This window comes from Cibotium barometz, chromosome 3 (assembly GCF_041138505.1).
Source record: "Cibotium barometz isolate CiBa-2024 chromosome 3, ASM4113850v1, whole genome shotgun sequence".
NCBI lineage: Eukaryota > Viridiplantae > Streptophyta > Polypodiopsida > Cyatheales > Cibotiaceae > Cibotium > Cibotium barometz.
This window is the reverse complement of record NC_141048.1, coordinates 34,765,132-34,781,182: the sequence shown is the minus strand read 5'-3', so window position 1 is coordinate 34,781,182 and position 16,051 is coordinate 34,765,132. Positions and strand designations below refer to the sequence as shown.

The window sequence follows — 16,051 nt, the reverse complement described above, 5'->3', positions numbered from 1 at the left end:
GTACACTTCCAACATGAGTGATAGCATGTTGGGAATGATCACCTGTTTCCACATAGCCTTTCACATCCATTGTCTTCATATGTTCAAACCATTCACCATGATAAGTCATATGGTTTGATGCTCCAGAGTCCATATAGCAAGTGTCATCACTGTCACCATTTGTCATCATAGATCCCACGACATGTTTGATGGCAAACAAGTAATTTGCGCTGCTGCTTGATGCAAAATTTTCACCATTTGCATAATTTCCACCATGTTGTGCTCTACCCCCTCTCAAATCATTTTGTTTGCGGTAACAATCACGTGCCACATCACCAAGCTTTCCACAGTAATGGCATTCCACATTTTGCATAGATGCTTGTTGGCCTTGCCAACGTCCTCTTCCACGAGAATTACCTCTGTCTCTCTGAGGTGTATATCCACGACCAACTCTAGCACCATATGTAGGCTGAAAATTCTATTGTGGTGACCTATCCTGCCATCCACGACCATTACCACGACCTCATGATGCAAATCTCTCCCTGCCTCTAAATCCTCTTTGTGAATAGAAAGCCTGATCCCTGCTATTATCATCATGGCTAGTAGATGCATCATGAAAAGAGCCACTGAGTTTGATTTCCTCAAGAAGCAAGAGTGAAACCAACCCATCAAAATCTGGTAAACCTGTACTCCAAACAAAAATAGATATATCAAAAGACTTGTACTCCTTGCCAAGACCACGCAAGGTAATGTCTACCAAATCATCATCAAGCATAGGGGCATTGATAGCTGCCAATGCATCTGCATACTTCTTTATCTCTTGAACATAATCATAAATACTCCTTCCTTTCCGCTTCACATTATGAATCTGTTGTCTCAACTGAGACTTACGAGCACTAGTATCTGTATCAAACAGCTTTACAAACGTATCCCATGCATCCTTGGGATTCTCAGCATCATGTATATGTATGAGTATAGCATCTGAGATACAGGTAATGCAAAACTTTGTATGCTCTCTCTGACCACTGTTTATGAGCTACAACCTGTTGTTGTGTAGGTTGTCGGGGTAGTTCCGGCTCTGGCTCCACACCTGTAACAAGGTTCCAAAATCCTTTTCCTTTCAGAAAGCTTTTAATCTTGTACTTCCATGCCTGGAAGTTCTTTCTATCCAACTTCTCACCCACAATCTGTATTGGGTTGTCTGACATATTTGCTCAATGCAAATGCACCTTCCACACTCGTCCAATCATGTAAATGAGCCTTCCTCAGCTCAACCACACTCTGGTGTTCCAGATACTCCAAAGTACTCAACGAACTTCACTGTTAATGTAGAAAATCACTCTGATTGCATTCACATTGAACTGGCATACGCAGTCCAAAGTACCTTGTTTTGGCGCGCTTTCCAAGGCTTCAAATTGCAATGTAGTGGTTCAATCAAGTGTGGATAGCTTGCATTGACACCTAAACAAGCTTAATGTTGCATATTAACACCAACCAAGGTGCGTACATACCAAAAATATCAAATCCCCTTCTCTGTTTTGAGAAAAACCAGTAGAAAAAGTACTCTAATTTCTTCAATTCTTGTCCAAATTGAGAGACCAGGCATTCATTAGCTTAGCAATGATGTCTACTAACTCCATGTAAAAGGAATTAGACCAATTGTAAAAGTTGAGAGAGTAATTAGTCAATTAATGACCCTCTGTTTCACTAACCACTGTATACAGCCTGTTTAATCAGCTCATAATCAGCTCCAAAATGCATAATTGCTCCAATCAACCACATAGCAACCTTCTCATATGTGTATATCACAAAATTGCTAAGCAAACTTTGAAGTTAATCAATCACCAAGTTTGAATTTTGGCCTCCACTTTGCAAAAGTTCGAAAATTGTGCTTTGTTTGTCTTCAAGCTGCGCCACCTGCTATAGGAGTGATTTGAGTGGTTTGTTATGGCTATTGAATGCATATGTAGGTTCCCAACACTCCTAGGCATGCACACAATCCATCAATGTGTCGATTTTTGCAAAACACCGGCTCCAATTGCATCAAAATTGAACCTCTATTCCTTGTTTTTGTGAGGGCTTCAAAACAGTGAATTTTCAATCACTCCAATGCATCAAACTTCCTCCAAATTCATTGTAGGGCTTGCACATGAGTTGCCAAGACATTCCCATTTGCCAGATACATGATTCTTTGTCAGATTTGCATCCATTTGCCTCATACATTCACCACACTCAAGTTCAATGGAGAGCTTGCAAAACAGAATTTTTCTTTGCTTTAGGCAACTCAAATCTGATGTTCTTTGTGTTTTTGCACCTGCAATCCGCTCAAGGATGTTTAGTATTCCTTACCCGGTAGGCCAAGCTCTCACATTTGGTGAAAATCGGTGTGCTCCAAGCTTCATAGCTCCAATGGCAAGGTCCACAACTTTTCTTCACAGCTTCCTCTCCCTCTTCTCTCACTCACTCATAAACCCTAATAGAGAGCACCAGACTCTGATACCATGATGGAAAACAGGTAGAGGGAGAGGAGACACACACATAGGAGCAAACCCTAATGTATTAATCAAACCCTAACCATAGAAGGAAGCCATGTCCCATTTCACACAATGCATGAAGCCATAATCCATAATCTACAACACACTACTTGTGTTGTGTGCACACACTGCTAACCCTAGCTAATGTCCACACACTATGACCAGCTCGACGCGATCATTTATGTCTCACACATGCTACTACCTAACATGCCAGCACATAGTGCAACTGGCACAAGCTGACATTGAGCTTGAATCTCAACATGTTGAGAGCTTTGATAGTCCAAGCTCATCTACATCTTCATCTATGGCAGTACATCATGAGCTTGAGAGCGGCTGTTGAGATTCAAGGTCGATGTAAGCTTGTGCCAGTTGCACTATGTGGTGCTGGCATGTTAGGTAGTAACATGTGTGAGACATAAATTACCGCGTCCAGTTGGTCATAGTGTGTGGACATTAGCTAGGGTTAGCAGTGTGTGGACACAACACAAGTAGTGTGTTGTAGATTATGGATTATGGCTTTATGCATTGTGTGAGATGGGACATGGCTTCCCTCTATGGTTAGGGTTTGATTAATACATTAGGGTTTTCTCCTGTGTGTGTGTCTCTCCTCTCCTTCTACCTGTTTTTTATCATAGCTTTGATAGCCCAAGCTCATCTACATCTTCATCTATGGCAGTACATCGTGAGCTTGAGAGGGGCTGTTGAGATTCAAGATCGATGTCAGCTTGTGCCAGTTGCACTATGTGCTGGCATGTTAAGTAGTAACATGTGAGAGACATAAATGACCGCGTCGAGCTGGTCATAGTGTGTGGACATTAGCTAGGGTTAGCAGTGTGTGGACACAACACAAGTAGTGTGTTGTAGATTATGGATTATGGCTTTATGCATTGTGTGAGATGGGACATGGCTTCCCTCTATGGTTAGGGTTTGATTAATACATTAGGGTTTGCTCTCGTGTGTGTCTCCTCTCCCTCTACCTATTTTTCATCAATATGTTGGTCCAGAAGTGTTTGATGTTTCAGATAAACAGCAGCCAAACATGGTAGACGAAGCAGAAGTCATTGAGCCCGAGCAGAATCTTCTTCATCGTTGGAAGCATGGTTCCGGTCGACGGCGGATACATCAATTCTATACGAAATTCCGAGTTCAAGGTACCCACGAAGCCGTATGGCTAGACGAGGAGTTCTTCGAGGAGTACCCCCAGTTGGCGAACTACTTGGAAGCCATGAACCTGCCGCCAAGCTAAGCAGGAGGGAATGTCACATGCACTCTGCACTCAGTGCATGGTGACAAGATGGCTCATCATTAGGAGTGCAACATTTGTACATTATTAGAACCCAGTAGGATGATATTTGTCGTATGCCGTGACCCCATTGTATATCCTCAGTCCAAGATAAGTCAGGCATGAGCTACGTAGGTTCCTCAGCCTTAGCACGTCAGTCAGTCAATCAAGTCCCTTAACCCACTTGGAGAGAATCATTTATGCATGTAGAGACAGTAGAAGCCTTAGTGTTTGCATCAGAAAGCACTCTGCATTTTGCATAACATGCATTCATATGCGTGTGCATCACTTAGAACATCACAGAAGCCTTAGGAAATTAACTAGGATTCATCTAGTATTTTTTCAATATTTTATAGTATTTTATTAGCATTTAACGCCATTTTTATAACATAAAATTTAATAACTTTATGACCAGTCAGCCAACTTTGACCAACTCCCAACTAGTATAAATAGGCAAGCATTGTGCTTAGTTCTCCATTCAGTCCTCAAAATCCAAGCGCACATCCTCAACCCTAGGAGCATCCCCGCCTGCAGCCATAGTCTCATCCAATCCTTTGAGAACCTGCGTTTTTGCTTCAGTCAGCCCTAGCAGTCCAACGCAGCAGTGCAGCAGTCCTTGTACCTCAACGCAGCAGTACAGCAACCCTTATACCTCAACGCAACAGCCCATAGATCAGGCACAGCCATTCAGTACTTCCACAGGCCCCAATTCAGCAATCATATCTGTGTTTTTCTGCATACCTGTCAGCCGGCCTGTGTATAGTTTTCTAAAACCCTGCGTTTTCAGTTCTACAGCAGTCCTACAGAAGTATACCACCTTCTATGCATCATCCACACATGCTCCAGCCATCTGGTGAAGGTAACACAACATTCATAAGCATTTTCAGCATATTTTCATAGCTTAGAACAATCCACTACAGTCCCTTCTCAGCCTCAGGTGTGCAACCCTTCCTCATACCCTTGGGAAGAGTGCATAGGCTCGAGATCAGTTCATTGTGGTGTTTCTACAGCCGTGTACAGTTCAGCCAGGCTTCTGATCCTCCGAGATCTTGCGTTTGGCTTATCTACAGTCCATAGTCATTCTCTCTAAAGTAATAAAGCAAATACTATCTCGGTAACGGGATAGGGGGCTCTTCAGTGGGTAATTTGGGACCCAATCTGGTGTACAGCTCTCATCTCTCTCGTGAAGTTTGAAGTATTAAAGTGGATTGCTAAACTCACGAAACTCAGGATACAGAAGACGGTGTGAGCATTTGTGTGACAGGATCCTCCAATACGAAGACTTCCGCTGCATATTACAATTCAAAAGCTTGAAAACTCACTGGCAAGAATAAGTATTCTTTGGCGAGGACAAATGACTTAGTAGATCGTCTTCAGAGTGCTAAGTATTTCACCAAGATTGATCTACGGTAAGGCTATCATCAAATAAGAATTAAACCTGAGGACGTGCCTAAGACTGCATTTCGGGCGTGCTATGGCAACCATTATTTTTTGGTCCTTCCTTTTGGGTTGACCAATGGCTCTTGCTACTTTTCAGTAGATGATGAACAACTTATTTCATCCATATCTAGGAAAGTGGATTGTTGTCTTCTTGGATGACATACTGATTTATAGTTCCTTGTCATTGGAAGAGCACATACAGCATCTCAGAGTCATCTTGGAGATACTCAGATGAGAGAAGTTGTATGCGAAGAAGTCAAAGTATGATTTCTTCAAGCAAGAGCTCTTGTAGCTCGGTCACATCATCTCTGTTGATGGTGTGAAGATTGATCCCGATAAGATTTGGAAGGTCCTTGAGGCTTGAATGGCCAATTCCACAGACAGTTCAGCAGGTGAAATCATTCCTTGCTTTCACTGGCTTTTTTAGGAAGTTCATCGAGGCTTATGCCAAGATTGCTACCCCTTTGACTCAGTTTTTAAAGGGGGTGAGAAGCAAGAAGGGCAAGTTAAGTCCTCCAGTGGTTTGGAGTGACAAGCTAGATTAGTGTTTTAGAGCATTGAAGGAGCTAGTCACCTCAGCGCCTATGTTACAAATCGTGGATCCTAGTAAACCTTTTGTGGTTGAAATAAATGCCAGTGATTTTGCAATAGGTGCTACCCTGTTCCAAGATGGAAGACCCATAGACTTTGGGACTAAAGGAAAAGAAAATGCCATGGTCCCACTCCCACATAAATACAACGCGCTTTGCCGTGGCACAGAATGAGAGGATCCCCGAATACAAGCCCATGTAGCCATGAGAGTATGGATGATATCACCCCATATAGTACTAATGCACTGAGACTCAAAAATTTGGACATCGTCAATTGCCTCCGCGCATCTAGCTCTCCAGATCTACCATGTTGTAATCCTCGCAACAATCTCCCAACAGGAATCAATCCTCTGTCTGGGGGGTGTATAATGTGAGTGAGGGACATCCTGCAACAACAAACCATACTAGGCAATACCTCTACAAATGAAAATAGCAATGTCTATATCACTGCCCTTGTAAAAAAGTTGTGGACCAGACTCGGAAAGCCAAGCAACTGCCCCCCAAGTAACATACATGGTGCAGCCACTAAATTTGCCCATAAGTTGGGCTATAGAATCCCAAATACGTTCTGCAATGTTGCATTCCCATAAACAATGTTGTACAATCTCAGAATTTGTTGCACATCTCAAGCAGGTAGGTGCTACACCAAAAACCGATCTCCACTGATTAGTGGGGAGACCATGTAAAAACAACCAAAAGAAATGAGAGATGTTGCTCCTTTTGTATGAATGCCAAAGTTTCTGCATTGTATCACCGGAGTGATATCTTAACTCTCCCAATGGGGCCTAAGAGTAGGGATCCTATGCATCTGTCGAATGATGAGAAGCCTGGCATTTTGGACAGTGAAACTGAAAAAGGGATGGCTTTTCAATGGATCAGAGACATCAATCCACTCCCACTCACCTGGATCCCACTAAAGATATCTGATAGAACAGCCACCATACAGCCACAAACACCGAGAGCCATGAGTCGCTATCTGAAGAGAAGGATCAATGAACCAGTGCTTCCCCAAACGACCAACAATCCTCACTGGACTGAGCGTGGTGTCTGGGATGATCCCCTCCATGCTACATCTCCTCAATCTCCATTCAGGCATGATAGAATAGATAATGCAATCTGTAGTCTCCTGATGACCTACAAAGGTATACCTATCCTAGAAAAAACTCGTAGCCATCTCACATGATAATCTCCATGAAAGATAGCCACTCTTGCGGTATAGCTGCATCAATCTGATCAATACGTATGTGAGAGCCCCTAAGATGCTGAATGGATGCAACTCTCCGATCCACTAAAGACTCTTGAGGGTCTTCCAAGCAAGAACTGTATATGTGTCATGGCCCTGTGAAAATGGAACAGCACAAGTGTGGGCATGGTGGTTGCAGAGTCAGAATATCGGATGATTCACATGGGGGGTGCCCGGACAGAGTTAAAGATGTGTGGACATCCCTAGGTGTGAAGGGGGGAACTAGAACATTAAACTTTTAATGTTTATTAAAGTTGCCCCTAGGCCTTAGTGGCCCCTAGGGACTTTTAAAGTTTGGGGCCCTAGGATTATTATGGGGAGGAGGCCACTCCACTTTTGGAGTGTGTGCTTCTCTCTTCTCCCCCTCTCTCTAGCTTTTGGGAAAAAGAGTCGTGGAGCACTCTTGTTGGTTCTCATGCGTGGAAAAGCTGAGGAGAAGCTCTGGTCGACTGCTGAGGGGTGCTGTTGCTGAAATCTGTGTGCTGGAGCAGGCCGTACAGCAGCCGTACAGTGCTATACGACAGCAGGTACTGCTGTGGACAGAGACGGCGCAGATAGCCAGAGAGGGTACAGAGGCTGTGGGCTCTGACAGGGGCTGTACAGCAGGTACAGACACCTATACGACTGCTGCCAGGTGGCCGTACAGTCAGGTACAGGTGGTGTCTGCTGTACAACAGCAAGTACAAGTGCTGGGCATCATCTTTTGAAGGTAGCGCAGGCGACCAGCATCAAATCAGCAGGCGGCTACTTCTGGTTTTCTGCAGGAACAGCCCGTACAGTCAAGTACAAACAAGTACATACAAGTACAATGCTGTTTTTCAGATCTGTACAGTCAAGTACAGCATATAGTGAACACAAGGAGGAGGGTACAGACAAGTACATACTCAGGTGTGAAGCAAGGTTGTGGAAACAAGTGCCTGCAACAAGTACAAATTGGTACCGTTGCTTCCTCCAGTGCTGATTCACGAGCTGATTTTGGTAAGCTCCACATCTGTTCATCTATCTCTCTTTCTACTGCTTGATGTCTGTTGCAGATTTGAGCTATCTGGCCCCTTGTGAGAGGAGGGGTATGGCAGATTGACAAGGGTTGAGACAGAGTTTGGACAGTACATGTATGTATGAGCTGAGATGTTGAATCATGTACTTGAGTTATGCCAGATGTATGCTCGTGGCTGCCCTGCTTAGTGGTCTTGGCTGATCAGAGGGAGGCACAGTGTGTTATTTTGAGACACAGATCTGTGTGCATAGATCTTCTGTGCTAAGAGGGATTGTGGGCCGTCAGATTGGACATACAGGTGTAATCTCTTGGCTGATTTTTGTTGTACTCAGCCATTCATATTTTTGGAATTGAATAAAGAAATACCGCAAGGGACGCCACGCTTTGGGGCCAACAGGTGTCGCCTTGTTTTCAGATTTGGGCACTCTAGCCCCAATCTTTTCTGTTTTCATATCTAGACTACAAGTGGACGGGTGACTGCTAGTCTACCGCACTCTGGTTTCTATCGGGGGCCGGTTTCAAGGTTCCATTGCCGGGACCAATCATCAACTTTCTGAAGGGGGTGAGCTCGTGGTTGCCTCGAAGAAAGCCATCGCTGAAAATTCAGCAAACATGTCTGATACAGAGGATGAGTACTTCTATCATGAAGAAGAAGAGCAAGAGACTTCTCCTGAGAGAGATGTATCTGAGGATATTTTTACAGGAGAACAGGCTGCAGATGTTGAGCCTTATGAGGATGTAACACAGCCAGAAGATGTACATGGTAAAGAGGATGATGATGCTCGGTTCAAAGATCGCTTGGCTAGTGTTATGGATGTATTTATGCAGCTCACACAGAGTGAGAGATTTGCTGAATTTATGAGATCCCGCACAGAGCCCCGCACAGAGTCCGAGAAAAAGAAGAAGGTTCGATCTAAGAATCTTCCACAGGGTCATAGTGGTGCCATCCCACAGGAACCATCTTTTGGCCAGTTTCCGAACATGCAGCATGCTTATGGTGCAAACTCTCAGAGTTCCTTCTATGGACAGCCACCTATTCCTCAGCAGAATATGCATCCAGGTTATTTTGGTGGTGGCTCGGTGTTCCAATCTATGACTGGGGGTTACCCTCAGGGAGGCATGGGTATGCACGGGCCTTTTGGAGCTAATTTTCAGCCTGGTATGCAGGGGAATATGTATGGTGGTATGCAGTCCGGTATGCAAGGAAATATGTTTGGAGGCATGCAACCTGGGATGCAAGGCAATATGTTTGGTGGTATGCAGCCAGGTATGCATAATGGAATGTTTGGAAACATGGCGGGAATGTATGGTATGCCTGGTGTGGGAATGGGTAATGTTGACCCAATGATGGGCATGAATGTTGGGGGCAGCAATCTTGCGAAACCACTTCCATATGATAATCTAACGCCTATGGGTAAGGCGAAGGATTACAAGGAAGGGGGAGCTGCAGTGAAGTTTGATACATTCAGTGGAGCCAAAGATAAATTGAAAGCACTTACCTTTTTACAGCAGTTTGATGCTGCTTTTTCTGGTGGGAATTACACAGAGTCCTCTAAGGTGAGGAAAGCTGCCACTTTTCTCAAGGGCAATGCTTTGCAGTGGTGGTCTACTCTTCTTTTGCAGGGCATAGCACCCACCACATGGGTCCAATTTAAACAGGTTTTCTCTTCCGTATGGCTCACATCTACATTTGAGGTGGATGTTATGACCGCATGGCACAAATTGGATGCTTCAAAGTGTGATAGTTTGCAGGATTATAACAAGAAGTTTTGGGAAGCATTACTCCCAGTGACTTCTTATCGTGCGGTGCCACTGTCTGAGCAGGTAGAGAAGTATTGTTGTGGGCTGCCCAAAGAGGTACGAGATTATTGTATAAAGACAAGAGTAACGAATATGTCACAGATGATTGAAAATGCTATGACAGCTAATGCGTTACTCACTGGTGGATCATCTGGGTTTAAAGGCAGTAAGAAATTGGGCAAGAAAGCTGAAAAATTTGGGCATGCTTCTCGTGATGCTTAAGGGTCTTCAGAGACGAAGTATAAGAAGTTGCCAATGCCCAAGAGGACTTCTGAGGAACGACAGGCTTTGAGAGATGCTCATAAGTGTTTTTACTGTACTGAAGAGGGGCATATGTCATTCAATTGTCCCAAAAGAAAGTCCCAAAAAGACTCTGACAATAAAGGAGAGCCCAAGCCAAAGAAACAAAAACCTTCTGCAGGCTTAGTTCCTGATCTTGTGGGGGAACAGCCAGGTGGTGAAGCTACAGAGTTGTGCAGGGCATGGGGCAAAGTGAGAGATCAGAATGCCTTGATCTTCTTTGATACAGGTGCTAGAGCCAACTTCATTTCACCAGATTTGGCTGGCCGATTGGGGATTCGCGCAGAGGAGATGGGGCCGTTACATGAGGCAAATATGGCTTGTCCAGGGTATGCAGAACCCGTTACTCCTATCATTGGGAAGCTTCGGCTTCATTTGCAGGGTTATGTGGACAGCGAAGAGTTTTTCATCATGCCTTTGGATGGCTGTGATGTTTTGTTGGGGATGCCATGGTGCCACAGGGTACATGCGGTGGTGGATACTTACAATAGGAAAATCACTCTGACTCATAGAGGGAAAGAACATGTATTGGATGTAAAACTCAAAGGGGAATCTGTTCCTATTGTATCCGCTTCGGCGATTTCATCAGTAATGAAAAAGCATCTTTCCGCGTACTTGATTTATGTAAAGGATGCACAGGATGATGAGTCTAAGTCTAATTTGTCTATGTTAGATAAGGACAGGACTGATTTCTTATGTGGGTTTCAAGACTGTTTTTCCGAGTCATTGCCAGGAGAACTTCCTCCTGAGAGGCCAGAAGATCATGCTATTGATCTGATTCCTGGTAGTACTCCACCGAATAGACCGCCGTACCGTGTTAGTGCAGCCCAACAGGAAGAGATTATGAGTCAGGTACAGGAGCTTTTGAATAAAGGGTTGATACAGCCTAGCTCATCACCCTTTTGCTCACCTGTGCTCTTAGTGCAGAAGAAGGATGGTTCTTGGCGCATGTGTATTGATTACAGGGCGCTGAACAAGAATACCATCAAGAATCGATTCCCCGTATCGAGGATCGATGACATTTTGGACCGCTTACAGGGCTCCACAGCTTTTAGTCGTATTGACTTGAAAAGCGGGTATCATCAGATACGCATTAGACCCGAGGATGTGCATAAGACAGCATTCCGAACCACGTTTGGGTTGTATGAGTTCTTGGTTATGCCCTTTGGTTTGACGAATGCGCCTGCCACATTTAACAGAATGATGGACAGGAATTTCAGGCCTCATAGAGAGTTTGTGGGCACATTCTTTGATGATATGATTGTGCATTCACGAACTGAGGAAGAGCATAGAAGGCATTTGGCCATTGTGTTTGCAGAACTCAGAAACCATAGGTTGGTTGTTAATGGCAAGAAGAGGGAGTTCTTTTTGCAAGAGATACATTTCTTGGGGCATATTGTGTCTACACATGGAGTCTGTATGGATCCAGCGAAGATGGAAGCAATACTTAATTGGCCAGCTTTGAGGACCGTGCATGATGTACGCAGCTTTCTAGGATTGTGTTCCTATTACAGACGTTACATACGGCACTTTGCTGAAATTGCTTCGCCTCTTCATGCTTTGACGAAGAAGGCAACTCCGTTTAGATGGGTTGATCGGGAAAATACAGCATTCAAAAAGCTCAAAGAAAAGCTTACTTCGGACCCAGTATTGGTGTTACCGGACCTCCGAAAGGCTTTTGTTGTCTAGTGTGATGCATGTGGAAGTAGCATTGGTGCAGTTCTCATGAAAGAGGGACATGTTATAGCCTATGAGAGTAGAATATTGCAAGATGCCGAGAAGCATTTACAGGTTTATGAGAAAGAGATGTTGGCTGTAATTCACACTCTTTCTACATGGAAACACTACTTGCTTGGGGCTGATTTCACTGTGCAGACAGATCATCAGACCTTGCGTTATTTCCTCACGCAGACTAAGCTTTCAAAGAAGCATATGCGTTGGGCAAACTTTTTATCAATGTTTCACTTCCAGATTGTGCATGTGGAAGGCAAAAAGAATGTAGTGGCAGATGCTTTGTCACGCAAGCCACAGGTCTCTGCAGTTTCACTTGCTTATCATCATGAGCTTGATGAAATGAAAGAGCAGTATGCCCATGATGAGGACTTTGAAAGGTTGTATGATCAGATGTCTGAGGGTCAGCGGCATGAGCACTATACTCTCAGAGATGGGTTTTTATTGATGCATGGCAGACTGTGTGTTACCAGGCCATTGCGACTCAAGGTTATGATTGAAAGTCATGCTCCACCGTATGCAGGTCATAGAGGTATTGACGCCACGGTCAAGGCAGTGGAGACTTTCTTTTATTGACCAACCTTGAGAAGAGATGTTGATGCCTTTGTGAGGCAATGCATCGTATGTCAGAAGGTTAAGTTTGACCGTCAGAAGACACCAGGGTTATTACAGCCTTTACCTATTCCAGATAGACCTTGGGAGAGCATTGCCATGGATTTTATATTTGATCTTCCACGGACACAAACGGAAAATGATGGCATCTGGACTATCATATGCAGGTTCAGTAAGCAGGCTCATTTCATTCCCGTGCGTAAGACGATCAAAGTGGATCATATGGTGAAGTTGTTCATGGCGAACATCTTCAACTATCATGGCTTGCCTATGTCTATCATTAGTGACCGTGATCCACGGATGACGAGTTTGTTCTGGAGAGGGTTGTTTGACAACATGGGTACAACTCTCAAGTTTTCATCGTCATTTCATCCACAGACAGATGGTCAGTCAGAAGAGGCTAACTCTACAGTGTTGGATCTTCTCAAGTGTTATGTGTCAAAGCACAAGCAACAATGGGAAAAGTATCTTCCTTTGGTGGAGTTTGCATATAACAACACTGTACATACCTCGACAGGCAAGGCGCCTTTTGAGATTGTGGAAGGAGAGAAGAAGGTACCACCCATTTTGCATACAAAGGATAAGATCTTTGAGGCTGATCAGTATGTGGAGAGCTTGGATGAAGCTTATCGGAGAGTTAGGTTGGCCCTCCAGAAAACTCAGCAGAAGCAAAAGAAAGCCGCAGACCGTCACAGACGTGATTTACAGTTTGCATTGGGTGATTGGGTTCTTTTGCGCTTTGAAAAGGCTAGACTCAAGAAGATGAAGGGTAAAGAGCGCTTATTCCCTAAGTTGAGCATGCGATATTATGGGCCTTTTCAGGTTTTGGAAAAGATTGGTGAGGTAACCTATCGTTTGAAGTTACCAAATCACTGGAGGATTAACAATGCTTTTCACGTGAGTCTTCTTAGACCTTTCCGTGGGGATGTGCCTAAGGATGTATCAGATGAGGCTCAGCCGGAAGTTGAGGTTCTGATTCCAGAGCAGATACTGGCACATAAAGAAAGGAAGGTACGAGGTAAAGTTTCCCGTCGCTATCTTGTGAAGTTCAAGAACTATTCACCGATGGATGCGAAGTGGATGGAGGAAGGTGACTTAACAGATTCACCTCAGGTTTTGCAGCTTTATCTCGATGCCTTTGAGTTAGAGCCGACTCTTATTGTGGCTCATTCAGGTTCAGCAGAGCATGGGTCTGGAGCATTACCTGATGCTCAAGAGGGGGGTAGCACCTCCACTCCCTTGATACAGACAGGCTCAGATGACATCTAGAGGTCGCTTGGTGCAGTTTTTATCTCACCCGAAGGTACTGAGGCTGACAGTACATCTGTTTATGGGACTTCTATGATATATGTGTACTAGTCACATGAGATTTTGTGGATATGTATGGTTCACAGTGGTATACAACTTGGACTATTACTATGCCATTGGTTTGCAGTGAATATTGATACATGTGCATGGCTTAGAGAGATTGGGACGCTGATCTTGCTATATTGTATATTTCACTTTGGATATTTTGTTGTATCACCAGAATGCAATCGAGGACGCTTGCCATTTTTCAAGAGGGGGGTATGTCATGGCCCTGTGAAAATGGAACAGCACAAGTGTGGGCATGGTGGTTGCAGAGTCAGAATATTGGATGATTCACATGGGGGGTGCCCGGACAGAGTTAAAGATGTGTGGACATCCCTAGGTGTGAAGGGGGGAACTAGAACATTAAACTTTTAATGTTTATTAAAGTTGCCCCTAGGCCTTAGTGGCCCCTAGGGACTTTTAAAGTTTGGGGCCCTAGGATTATTATGGGGAGGAGGCCACTCCACTTTTGGAGTGTGTGCTTCTCTCTCCTCCCCCTCTCTCTAGCTTTTGGGAAAAAGAGTCGTGGAGCACTCTTGTTGGTTCTCATGCGTGGAAAAGCTGAGGAGAAGCTCTGGTCGACTGCTGAGGGGTGCTGTTGCTGAAATCTGTGTGCTGGAGCAGGCCATACAGCAGCCGTACAGTGCTGTACGACAGCAGGTACTGCTGTGGACAGAGACGGCGCAGATAGCCAGAGAGGGTACAGAGGCTGTGGGCTCTGACAGGGGCTGTACAGCTGTACGACTGCTGCCAGGTGGCCGTACAATCAGGTACAGGTGGTGTTTGCTGTACAACAGCAAGTACAGGTGCTGGGCGTCATCTTTTGAAAGCAGCGCAGGCGACCAACATCAAATCAGCAGGCGGCTACTTCTGGTTTTCTGCAGGAACAGCCCGTACAGTGAAGTACAAACAAGTACATACAAGTACAGTGCTGTTTTTCAGATCTGTAAAGTCAAGTACAGCATATAGTGAACACAAGGAGGAGGGTACAGACAAGTACATACTCAGGTGTGAAGCAGGGTTGTGGAAACAAGTGCCTGCAACAAGTACAGATTGGTACCGTTGCTTCCTCCAGTGCTGATTCACGAGCTGATTTTGGTAAGCTCCACATCTGTTCATCTATCTCTCTTTCTACTGCTTGATGTCTGTTGCAGATTTGAGCTATCTGGCCCCTTGTGAGAGGAGGGGTATGGCAGATTGACAAGGGTTGAGACAGAGTTTGGACAGTACATGTATGTATGAGCTGAGATGTTGAATCATGTACTTGAGTTATGCCAGATGTATGCTCATGGCTGCCCTGCTTAGTGGTCTTGGCTGATCAGAGGGAGGCACAGTGTGTTATTTTGAGACACAGATCTGTGTGCATAGATCCTCTGTGCTAAGAGGGATTGTGGGCCGTCAGATTGGACATTTAGGTGTAATCTCTTGGCTGATTTTTGTTGTACTCAGCCATTCATATTTTTGGAATTGAATAAAGAAATACCGCAAGGGGCGCCAAGCTTTGGGGCCAACAGGTGTCGCCTTGTTTTCAGATTTGGGCACTCTAGCCCCAATCTTTTCTGTTTTCATATCTAGACTACAAGTGGACAGGTGACTGCTAGTCTACCGCACTCTGGTTTCTATCAGGGGCCGGTTTCAATATGCACACACTTTGAAAGCAAGAAGTTTTCAAAATCACAGATGTGGTATCCTACCCAATAAAAGGAGCTTTCGTCTGGTATCCATGCAACGAAAATTTGGAGACGCTATTTGAAGGCACTAATCAAGGAGAATAAGAAGACATCCGATTCCAACCTTGTTGGGGTAAAGACGTTATGCCCACCCTTATAGTGTGTACAAGCCCATAAGTTATAGTACATAGTACACTTAGTACTTTTAATGTACTAAGTGCACTATGTGTACTAGTGCAATATACATGTGTGATAGGGGAGTCACACACTCATGCTATTGTGAGTTGACTTATCCCCACAACTCTCTCTCTCTCTCTCCCTTGTTCTTCTCTGTGTATGTCTCCCACATGAATCTCTAAACCCTAATTCCTGTTTCTCCCACACAACTGGTATCAGAGCTCTGGTTTTAGGGTTTTGTTCTCAAGGGTGCAGAGCTGGAAATTGACCGTAGAAGAGCTGCAAAACGAGCTGAGTGTGTGCGCTTACAGAAGCTGGTGGACATCATACGCCTGGAGAAGAAGCG

General features: G+C 44.6%; 1 protein-coding gene across 9 annotated transcripts in view; it reads right to left on the bottom strand.

Annotated features, from left to right (window-relative positions):
- The window catches only part of APC10 (anaphase promoting complex 10), a 100,590-nt gene that overhangs the window by 30,985 nt on the left and 53,554 nt on the right, over positions 1–16,051 (bottom strand). The window lies entirely within an intron of this gene.